The following is a 12,661-nucleotide window of genomic DNA, read 5'->3' as shown; positions in this document are numbered from 1 at the left end:
CCCATTATAAGACAGAGAGATGACTGATAAGTTCAGAAGCCATCTAATATAAGAAGAAATTCTACAAGTTTAGGAACTGTAAACAGAGGAGATCTATGTGAATGGTTATTTCACATAAAACTGACTGGAAGCAAGTAGACCAGAGACTATTAAATTTTGGAGGAAATTGAATTGCCAAATAAATTACAAACCTGAGCACAGAAGCCTATGATTGTTCTGGCTCCGAAGCAACCCTGAGGTCATCAAACCTCCATATCTGCAACACCCACTGAAACAGTGGCTACAAGACATAATAGGTGAGGGAGAACTTGCAAAGGATCACATAGGGGATGAGAAGGACTGTGAAAAAGGAAGTCCCTTCTATAGAGAAGAATCAGGGTTGACAAGAGAAAATATACCAAGGAAAGTGCTCTCTCTGAAGCAAGGAGTCTTCTTTCAAGCAGGGTTTGATATTGGTAACAAACAACTGAATGTTTCCAAACCTCCTTTTTTCCAAATAATAGTTTATGCACTTAAGCGTTCTTGTTCCTAATCTTCTGTGAATATTGGTGTTTTTATCTTTGACATTATTAGTTCTCCAACACTTAGAACTCATTCTTGGAATTAATACAAATAACAGATTTGTATTAATTAAATTTGAGCTAGATGCAGCAAGTGGGCGGGAACTTGAGAGCATGCATGTGTATGTGTGTTTAGTGATTGTGGGACAGAGGAGCCCAGACAGGGACTAAAAAGCATTTCTCAGCTTCTATTCTCCTATTCTTTCTTTTAATAAGCATAACCATTTTAAAATTTGGCTCCAAATTTTTGACACTCTTCCACTGAAAAGTGTGTTCTATGTCTTCTCTTCTTGAATCTGGTGGCCTTTTTCTGTGTTCATCAGTAGAGTACAATAAAGATGACACTAGGTGATTTCTTAAGTCCTCTTAAGGCAATTAATTTTCTCCCTCCTTCACTGGGAGTATTCTTCCTAAGGACTACTGACTTGGCATGTAACCAGTCCAACTGCCCAGAGGCTGCCATCCTGGGAGAAAGTCCCAGCTAGTACATCAAGACCACATGGAAAAGTTCTCAGTTAACAAGAGAGGAAAATGTTCAACCAGCCACCAACAACTCCATCACTCCACAACTCTACTCTTACTCTTGATACCTTCACATTATAACTGCAGGAGACATACTGAGCCAAAACTGCCCAGTTGAACTCTTCCAAAGTTCCTGAGCCACCAAAAGTTTGAGAAATAATAATATGATTGCTGTTGTTTTGAGTCACTAAGTTTCAAGTTGATTTGTTACTAGGCATGTAGAGATTCCACCCTGCTTTGGAATAGCTACAGACTTCACTTCTTAGTCTACATGGCAGCCAGACATGGCAACATGACTAGACTGTTGCAAACGAGATGTGCGCAAACTCTCCTTAAAGATAGATGCCCTAGCATCTCTATTTCCTCCTTCTAGCCTAGTGGGAAATAGGAAAAAATAGGGGAAAAACTAGAAAAAAATAGGAAAAAACTAGAGTAAATTTGGAAGCTAAGGATACTAAGGATGACAGACCAATCCTGACACCCCCAGGCCTTTCACTTCTGGACTGTTAGATTAAGAAGAAATAAATTCCTTTCCTACTCAAGTCACTATATTTTGATGTTTGTTAAAGCACTTTAGCTTATATTACAATAAATGCAATGATATGCAATAAAGGTGGACATCTTTTCAATATTGAAAAGTCATTAATACATATTTTCTCAGAAATATGTATATCAACCTCCATTTATTCAATTTGTCTTTTCTTTCTCCAAGGAAGTTTTATACTTTGTTTGTTTTTTATATAGTTATTATGCATATTTTGATACATTTATCTAGGCTGTTTTATATTTTTGGTGGTATTATGAGGAAGATCCTTTTACATTTTTCATCATATTTTCTAACTAGTTATTGGTATGATATAAGAACACAAAGATTTTCAGATATTGATATTTAATCAAACAGCTCTATTATTCAATCCCAAATGTTCAATTGTTTCTCTTTGCTTTAATCAGCATGATGAGATATTGCTCACTCTTGCTCTCTGGCTCACCTTGTTACTGAAATGCATGATTGTATCAGATAAACCTTTTTTATTGTGGTAAAAAATACATAATATATAACCTACCCCCTTAATAAATGTTTAAGTATATGGTGCAGTATTGTTAGTTATATGCACGTTGTTATACAGAAGATATCTAGACTTTTCATCTTGCATAGCTGAAACTCTATACCCTTTGAACAACAGGCACCATCCTACTTTCTGCTTCCATGAGTTTGACTATTTTAGATATCTCATATAAGTGGAATCATGCAGTATTTTGTCCTTCTGTGACTAGCTTATTTTACTTAGCACAATGAGTTTACATTTCATTCATATTGCAGCATGTGTCAGAACCTCATTCCTTTTTGAGGTTGAATATTTCATCATATATACTACATTTTATTTTTATTCATCCCCTGATGAACATTTAGATTATTTCTACCTCTTAATTATTGTGAATAGTGCTGCAATAAACATGCACATGCAAAGACCTCCTTAAGATACTGTTTTCAATTATTTTGGATAAATACTCAGAAGTGAAATTGCTGGATCATAGTTAGTTTTATTTTTAATTTTTTCGAGGAAGCTCCATTCTGTATCCCTGACTTCAAAATATATCACAAAGTTATAGTTATCAAAATAGTATGGTACCAGCATAAAGACAGAAAAATAGACCAATGTAAGAAAATAGAGAACCCAGACATAAACTCATGCATATATAGTCAAGTGATCTTTCACGAGGGTGTTGATTATAGATGGGGAAAGGATAGTCTCTGTAAAAAATAATGTTGGGAAAACTGGATATCCACATCCAACAGAATAAAATTACATCCTTATCTTAAATCATACACAAAAAATTGACTCAATGGATTGAAGACTTAAACATAAGACTTAAAACTATAACATTTCTAGAAGAAACCTGTGATTGTTAATTTTATGTACCAACTTGACTAGCTAAGGGATGTTCAGATAACTGGTAAAACATTATTTCTGGGAATGTCTTTGAGGGTGTGCCTGGAATAGATTAACATTTGAATCAGTAGACTGAGGAAAGAAGATCACGCTCACCAATGCAAGTGGGCATCACTCAATCTGTTGAGGGTCTGAATAGAAAAAAAAAGCAGAGGAAGAACAAATTCGCTCTCTCTACTTAAGCTGAGACATCCATCTTTTCCTACCTTTGGACATTGGCACTCCTGGTTATCAGGTTTTTGAAGTCAAACTGGCTTCCCTGGTTCTGCAGTTTGCAGATGGCAGATTTCGGGATTTCCCAATGTTTATAATACATGAGCCAATTCCTATGATAAATCTCCTGTTATATCTATTTATCTATCCATCCATTCATCTTATTTGTTCTGTTTCTAATACAAAAGTATAGGGAAAAAACTTCATAACATTGGTTTTGGCAATGATTTGTTTATTATGACACCAAAAGCACAGGTAACAAGAGCAAAGATAGACAAGTAGGGCAACATCAAACTAAGACATTTCTTTACAACAAAGAAAAGAGTCAACAAGTATAAAGGCAAACTATGGGATGGGAGAAAATACTTGCAAATCATATATCTGATAGGAGGTTAATTTCCAAAATATATAAGGAACTGCTATAACTCAATAGCAGAAAATCAACTAACCTGAATAAAAAATGAACAAAGGACTTAAATAGACATTTCTCCAAAGAAGTTATACAAAAGGTCAACAGGCATATGAAGAAATACTCAGCATCACTAATCATCAGGGAACTGCAAATCACATCAAACTTGTTAGGAAGGTCATTATCAAAAAAGAAAAAAAATAACAAGTGTTTTATTAAAACGTGAAGAAATTGGAAGACTGTGCACTGTTGGTGGGAATAGAAAATGGCATACCTGCTATGAATAAACCTTTCCTTGATTGTGATGTTGACATTGTGTCTCAGGTGGGGACATTTCTGTGATGGTGGGGAGAGTAGATGGAATGTGAAATAGAGCATTATCTTTTATCAAGTTTGGTTTAAAGATAACTAAACCAGATTGGCTTAAGAAAAGAAGTTTCCAGAGATGTATTCATGACCCATGGTTTGAATTAAGGTTGGAACCCAAGATTTGGTTAAGGATAAAATATTACATAGTCATTATTCCTTCTCTGTATCACAGTGGGGATTTTGCGAAGAGAGGCTACAGATGATAATCACACCCAAATATCAACTCTCCTTTCCATGGTTCACTTAGGATTTTCATACATGCTTAGATCTGATTGACTAATATTTCACTCTGATAGTTTTGCATCTTCATTCATGTGATACTTGTCCCTAGCAATTCCTGGCATTTCTGATCTCATGTTTGTTAGCTTTTGTTGAAAATTAGTGCAATTTGGCAAAGGGAATTTTTTTAAATGTCAGTATATTCTGAGTGACAAAAAATGTTTGATGCTGAAAGGTTTGAATGAATACATATATGGGATTTTCTGCACCAAGTACAATTCTGAATAATTTTGACATGCTTCTTAATGTCTTTAGGTAAAGAAGTTACTTTAGATTTTATGTATCCTAAATCATTTATCATATATGTTTTTTCTCAAAAAGTCCATTTCTTTGATTTTTTTCTGCAAAATTAAAATAAATGCTTTTATTCAGAGGAAAAAATCAACACAAATAACAAATCCTTTAGAAAATGACATATTAAAAGTGGGTATGGCCAAATCTGTAGAAAAAATATTTAACTTTATATATATATATATATATATATATATATATATATATGTAAATTCTAACAATTATACACTTAATACTGTTGTTTTTAGGAAAATTTGGGGCTTACTTATTTTCTACATGCCACTATCTCTGAGTTTCTCAATATCTGTATCCTTTTGTTGTCAATAGGACCAAATTTGTTGTCACCTCAATTTGTTTCCATAAGGTGTTTTAAAACATATTATAAGTGAGCTAGTCTTTTGTGCTGCCTTGTATAATATCCCTGCATAGTGAATGGTCAAATACTTGGTCTCATAGTTTAAAAAAATAATCATTGACCCTGAGACTATTAAGATGAGAGAGTACAGAGTGGCCACACATTCTTATGTATGTACATTTTTATGTATGTTTAAAGTCATCTGAGTACTGCGTTTTATTCTCCTCTCAAATTTGAATTCTTCATGTTCCTCTGGATATCATCCATGCTTATGGCTGTAAATCATTAATCTTGTCCTTATAAGTTCTCTACATCTTGAACCATTGCTAAGAGACAATGTTATGGAGAGGACATTTGATGTAGTCCTCGGTATTCCCCCCTCACAACTTCAAACTATAAGAGATTATATTTCTTACAAAATTAAATGAATTTATTTCAGGAATACAAGAAATACCAGGGTCATAATTACAAGGGAAAAAATACCTAAATAAAATTAGACAACTTCTCCCTGTTTTTTTTTCTTCAAACAATTTTAATACAATAAAAATTCAGTCTTGTTGATTCTTTTAGAGGTTGCTTTTTATCAGTAACACATTGATTAACTAATATGAGACATTTAATTAACATTCATTTTTCTGCAATCTGCTTCTAAAAATTAGCACCATATTATCTGAAAACAAACTGAAATTGAGGACTAAGTAGGGGAAGAAAACCTTCTGGAGTATATTCCATGGTAAATATAGACTCATCCTGACAGTTTTCTATAAATGAAATCTAGGCTACCTTGCTTTGCTCATTTGAGAGCACAATTTGAATCAAAAGCCTTCTGTAGCAAAGGAAACCAGCCCTGAATAAATTCATCATTTGCTCTTGTTGATTTATTTATTTTTTTTGCTTTAAACAATATTGAAGAGATGTTTACTTTAGTCTCCTAGATTTGTTTTCATGGAGATGTTTGCTTTACATATGCAAAAGCATCTCCCTATAGCATTAATATGGCATATTCATCTTCAAAGACACTATGGTTTTTTATGCACTGTAACAGCCAAGTCTGAAAAATCTGAAATGAAAGCTTTCAAGTTTGTTGACTCTTAAACTATTTTGATTTTTTTTCCAAGCTGCCATAAATATCCTTTTTCTGATTCGACATTGGGGAAAAAAAAGCAAATTTTGTCAGCATAAGTCACCCAAGGAACAACATCAGTGGTTGTCTCACTCAAGAGTTTTCTAGCACCCTAGATATTCAGAATAACTGAACTTCCTGGACCCCTACCAAGTTCTCAATCTCTGACTGCCTCTGTGCTGTAAATTTATCCTGAAAACTATGATTTTCTCCTCAATTGCTGCAGCTTCCTAGATAAAATGAGAACTCTTCCACAGATTTTCCTGTCAACTTCAACCTGGAGGTAGGATTTAGGAAGTTTGCAATGATTTCCTCATTGTCTTCAGAGTACCCTTCCTCAAACTCAGCATTAAAAAAGAGCACACAGAAATGCTGGTAATAAGACTTTGTTGTAACAGGTTCCAAAAGGTTGTCTTTAGGCACTTTCATTTTGAAAAGTCCTGATAAGTTGGTTCAGCAAGGACTCACAGTAGTTTCCCGTTAAATACCCTTCAAGAGTGCTGTCTAGCAATGTGGCAGTTATGTTCTCCCAGACTCATTAGTTTATACTCTCACTCATCTGCAGATTTAAGTTTGAGTTTCTCAGGATGAAAAATAGCTTCTACATTCTACTTGAAAAAAGCCAACATCTCTTTGAACTAATACTTCAAAGGGTCTTGGCAAACGGGGATCCTCATTTACCCTCAACCCGTGCTCAATGTAGATGCTCAAAAACAAATCCACTTCGATCAAATACTCACTTACTGATTAAAATTAAGTTTGCTTTGGTTAGAGTGTTGAGAACTTTATAAAGAAAGGTAAAAGCAGAGCAGAGAAAGGAAAAGAGGAGTAGGTGATCAACCTCTCCAGTTCCTGGACATGGTACTTCCAGTGCTAAAATGGGGAAAGTCCTAAGCAAACCAAATGAGCTGGTTACCCTGTCTTATTTTATGTTGTGTTATTATTATTATTAATATTATTATTATTATTTTTCGGTATGCGAGCCTCTCACTGTTGTGGCCTCTCCCATTGTGGAGCACAGGCTCCGGACGCGCAGGCTCAGCGGCCATGGCTCACGGGCCCAGCCGCTCCGCAGCATGTGGGATCTTCCCAGACCGGGGCACGAACCTGTGTCCCCTGCATCGGCAGGCGGACTCCCAACCACTGCGCCACCAGGGAAGCCCATGTTATGTTATTTTTAAATTTAATTTAATTCAATTTTGTTTTATTTTAATTTATTTTACTTTATTTGATTTTGTTTTATTTTCTTTTATTCCAGCCTTATTGATGTACGATTAACAAAAATTATATGTATTTAAAATACACAACGTGGTGATGTTTTGATATACTTCTATATCGTGAAATGATTACTACAATCAAGCTAATTAACATATCCATCACATCACTTAGTTACCATTTTTTGGTATTGTATACTTGAAATTGTTTACCTTAATTCTTAAGTGCCCTCAAAATTAACTCTACCACTACTATTTAGAGTTCACTTTTAGGGAAAATTGGCATTTGCCCTTTCAGCAAATAAACTACCTAGACAGGAATAAAATAATATTTCCATCCACCAATCCGCTGATTAACAAGCATTATCACAACCTATTTTTTTTTTTAATTTAAATGTTCTCAAAAAGAATTTTTCAAATGAAATTATTGCTAAACAAGTAAAAGGCATTCTAGTCTACACTGGTTTAAATTCTAAGTCTGTTCCACATGCCAATGCATACTCATACTTCAGAATCCAGACTAAGAAAGTACTAGTCATCCTGTCTTCACTATCATGTTCCCAACTCCATGGTTCAGAAGATATGGCTTTTTTTGAATGTCACTTCAAGAGGAAAAAAAACTGGATATTTTATAGGCTATCAGTTTTGACAGTGAAAATAAAGACTTAACCTTCCCTCTTGCTATTGCCTCAAGGTATAGTTGTAGAAAATAAACAAAAATTGTTTCCAAGGTAAAACTTAGGTAATAAAAAACAAAACAACATCTGTGTCAAAGGAAACTCTAAGAAAGTTAAGTCTGCATAGTTTGACCTGAAAACCACCACAGCTTGTTTGAATTACATGGCCACCTGTCACAACTGTGCTCCAGATACTTCTAAAACAGTAGGAGTTTGTCACATAAATGGAATGTGCAGGATTTAAATTATTGGAGACCAGGAGGCCACCCCAATGAATGTGAAAGTTTTCAAAACAGAAATGACAGGGCTCAGTGTCTCCTAAAGCGTTGTAATACTCCCTTTTGACAGCTGCCCAGAATTCCTATAGAGAGACTGAGGATTAAAATAACAGTATCATCACTGGATTTCTAACAAAGTTAACTTGTACCAATTAATAAGATTAAATTCTTGAATACCCACCTTGGGGATACATAAAACGTTTGCAATGATACATACAGATTACTGAGTCAGTTTCTAGTGTGGGCATAGTAGGCAATCAACTGGATGGTACCACTGGAGGCATTGCCTGATATATTTCTCTTAAATACATTAGATGTCTTATCATAACCCCCAGGGGAGGCTGAAATTCCACAACACGTGAACCCATCCCTTGAGGGCTGCCTCCTCCTATGTTCCTCTTTCAAAATACCTTAGAAAGATGACAATCAAATTCATTGATACTCAGAGTCAATTGGTTTAAGAAATTGCTTACTTTTTTGTTCTCCATCCTCTTTACTGTCTTCTCAAATACCTCACAGTTCTGGGGATGATAATACTAATACCTAAGGAGTAAGGCATGAGCCAGAAGAAGGAATTATATAATCAGTAACTCCATCTGAGAAATCTTTTACATGCTCCATCCCTAACATGACTGCCCTCCAAACATGCACTCCAAGGCCCTCACCCAGTCTCAGCAGCGGATCCCTCCCAAACAGGACACCACTTACTCTACAGTGTGCTGTATGTTGAACTTCTCAACTTATCTTAAATAACACCTAATTCACATTTTGTCTTGGACCAGGTTTTCACTTCCTGAAATACCTTTTTTCATTTATTTTACTCCCTAATCCAATTCTTTTCTTTTGTTTAATGGAAAGTTAATTTTTTTATATTTTACTTTTTTATTTCTTAGTTTTTATTTTATATTGTGGTATATTTGATTCATAATGCTGTGTTAGTTTCAGGTGTACTGCAAAGGGGTTCAATCACATATGTACATATATATATATACATACATATATATACATATATATATATATATATATATATATATATATTCTTTTTCAGATTCTTTTCCCATATAGGTTATTACAAAATATTGAGTAGAGTTCTCTGTGCTATACAGTAGGTCCTTGTTGATTATCTATTTTACATATAGTAGTGTGTCTACGTTAATCCCAAACTCCTAATTTATCCCTCTCCACTACCCTTCTCCTTTGGTAACCATAAGTTTGTTTTTGATGTCTGTGAGTGTGTTTCTGTTTGGGTAAATGAGTTAATTTGTATCATCTTTTTAGAGTCCACATATAAGTGATATCATGTATTTGTCTTTCTCTGTCTGACTTACTTCACTTAGTCTGATAATCTCTATGTCCATTCATGCTGCTTCAAATGGCATTATTTCATTCTTTTTCATATCTTCTTTATCCATTCCTCTGTAAATAGACATTTAGTTTGCTTCCATGTCTTGGCTATTGTAAATAGTGCTGCAATGAACATTTGTGTGCATGTATCTTTTTGAATTATGGTTTTCTTTAAAGACAAAGCTCATTATAACCTGTGGTTAATTCTTTTCCAGTGTTTTCTTGGCTCTTTCATGATATTTATTGCTTTTTTTCTGATTTTTTTTTTTTTTTTTTTTTTTTTTTTTGCGGTACACGGGCTTCACACTGTTGTGGCCTCTCCCGTTGCGGAGCACAGGCTCCGGATGCACAGGCTCAGTGGCCATGGCTCACGGGCCCAGCCACTCCGCGGCATGTGGGATCTTCCCTGACCGGGGCATGAACCCATGTCCCCTGCATTGGCAGGCGGACTCTCAACCACTGCGCCACCAGGGAAGCCCTTTTGTGATTATTAAATGTAATAAATGATTGACACAGAATATTAAGAAAAACTAATAAAATACACTTAACTTTATTATGTACATACTCTGTGTATACACAAATAATCTGAAGTCTTCTGTAAATTTACCACACAAGAAAAATCACTGTTTACATTTAGTTTATATCTCCCCAACATGTATATGATTTTTTTCTTTTATGCTCTTTGGCAGACAGTGTTCAGGCTGACTGCAGCACTATTGTCAATGCTCATCTAATTCATCTGTGCTTTGAGATGCTTTGTGACACACGGAAGTTAGAGCTAGAAAGATCCTTGGGAATCAGAATCTAACTACTTATTTTACAGATGAGTGAAGTGAGGACTAGAGATATTTATTGCCTCACCCTAGATCATTGTTTGTAAGGAGCAGAGTCAGAACTTGATTCAGATAAGGTCAGCACATTCAGTTACACAGATTGTGCCATATGCAGGGGAGACTATACATTTACCAAACTGTGCACCAAGGCTCAGTCCTGCATCTTCTGGAGAAAGGCTCACAAAAGCAGGATCCACTTATCATGTACTTGCAGGACTTCTAATGTCAAATGTAGCAGGAGGTGGTGAGGAAGATGGGAATAAGAGAGTGTTTCTAATTCAACTGAAGGCACTGTGGAGGCAAGAAGTGGGACTGAATCAAGGCTCATTATTTCCCAAACTGATGCTTTCTTTAGGACTTTTTGTTTCCCACTGCATCTTTCTTCCTAATATGACATATTTTTAAAAATCATTCCCAGTTAGATATTACTCTGTAATTTTATACTATTTTTCATATATATATATATATATATATATATATATATATATATATATATATATATATATATATATATAATCTATACATAAGAACTTCCCCCAAATCCCATGATTATTAATTTGTGTAGTCTGAAAAGAAGGTGTAAGCAATAAACAATGGTTTGGATTGATTATTGGAGGGCACACTTGAAAAGATAGTATGTCAATAATGATTTATTAAAATTATTGGCTATGACAATGATCTTCATCTCATCTCCTGAACATCCAGCAAATTGCCTTACACTCTGCAAATATTTGTTTAAATTAACTCCTATACCACATAAGAGGAAATGTCATTGTTTGAGATAACATAAAAGCAACAGTGTAATTCATTCTACCTTGTATTAAGAATAAGTTTGATCAGCCAAATTCGAATATGAGTAAGGGAAACATTTATATAAATAAGAGAAAACAATAGTGTGAGGGTCAAAAGCAAAGATCTTGCTATTTCCAAACTATCCAAGTCTGGACTCTGCTATTGATATTTACTAATTGTGTGATTCTCAGAAAATTCATCTGTAAAATGGAAATGATAATACTACCTCTTAGAGATCTTCTAAAAGTTAAAAAGAAAGATAATGCATCCTGTGACATATAACAAACACCCAGTAATTGTTAGCTATATTATTGAAGTTCTGTACTCATAATTTAGATGTTTTTATTTGCTTTATAAAATATCACCCTTCACTGATAAATGGGAGACTTGTTTAAGGTGACTTTCATAAATACCTAAGGAGAAATTATATCTCCCAAAACCTTATTCCAAGAGGTTTTCCTGAAGGTTTCCATTGATATAGGTAACTGATATAATGTTTGATTATTTTGATAGTTGTGACCTAGAAATTTGATTCAGAAAATAAGAGAAATAGATGTTTGTCTTACAAATTAAATCTAGGTTATCTAATTTGAGATAAAGTGTTAAAATATAAATACCATCATGAAAATGTTTCAATAACTTTCTGCATCTCAAAATGGAATCAGTTACTCACAAAAGCGGTACAGCCTGTTGAAACTGCATTACTGTAGTTTCTGTAGAAAGCAAAAAAATATAATAATTCACCAGAGATTTCATTTGAGTTTTGGGGAGCTTCAGCAAACCACCTCAATGAGCTTAATTACTTTGTGAATGAGCACAAGGATTAATAAGAATATCAGTGAATTGTAACAACACCATTATTGATATAACATATTTAGAGGAGGAAACTCAGCATCCTCCCTCCTCCCCAAACCTAGAGAATGGATGATACCAAAACACGCTGAGTAAAGAACAGGATTTTTGGGCTGATGAACAAATCAGCAAATTCTTATTCCTTCTCTTTCGAGGAGATGTAAGTTGGAAAGTTAGAGAGTAAAATCAGAAGTATTCCATTTACTGGGTTAATAAAAATACGTGCATTCGTGGCCTGGATTTTACTGTAGCTTTTAAAAAGGGAGAAAACTCTTTATGTCATATTACAGAGTGATTCTTGCTAAGTGAAGTAAGGAGCAGAACAGTGTCATGAAATGATACCTTTTGGGTAAAATAGGAGGGATAAAATAATAGAAGCATATTTGCTTAGATAAGCATAAAATATCTCCAGAGGAATATATAAGAAATTGCTAATATTACTGGTTTCCATGGACAGGGCATGAGTGCTTGGGGAACATGTATGGCAAGGAGGCTTCACTGAATATCTTTCAATTTTTGAACAATGTGACAGCCCTGCTTATTTAAAAATAAATACAATTTAAAAGCTACTTTTATTCTTTTTCTCAAACACCATCTT

Source organism: Mesoplodon densirostris, chromosome 17 (genome assembly GCF_025265405.1).
Source record: "Mesoplodon densirostris isolate mMesDen1 chromosome 17, mMesDen1 primary haplotype, whole genome shotgun sequence".
NCBI classification, from domain to species: Eukaryota; Metazoa; Chordata; class Mammalia; order Artiodactyla; family Ziphiidae; genus Mesoplodon; species Mesoplodon densirostris.
Note: the sequence above shows the minus strand (reverse complement) of the source record.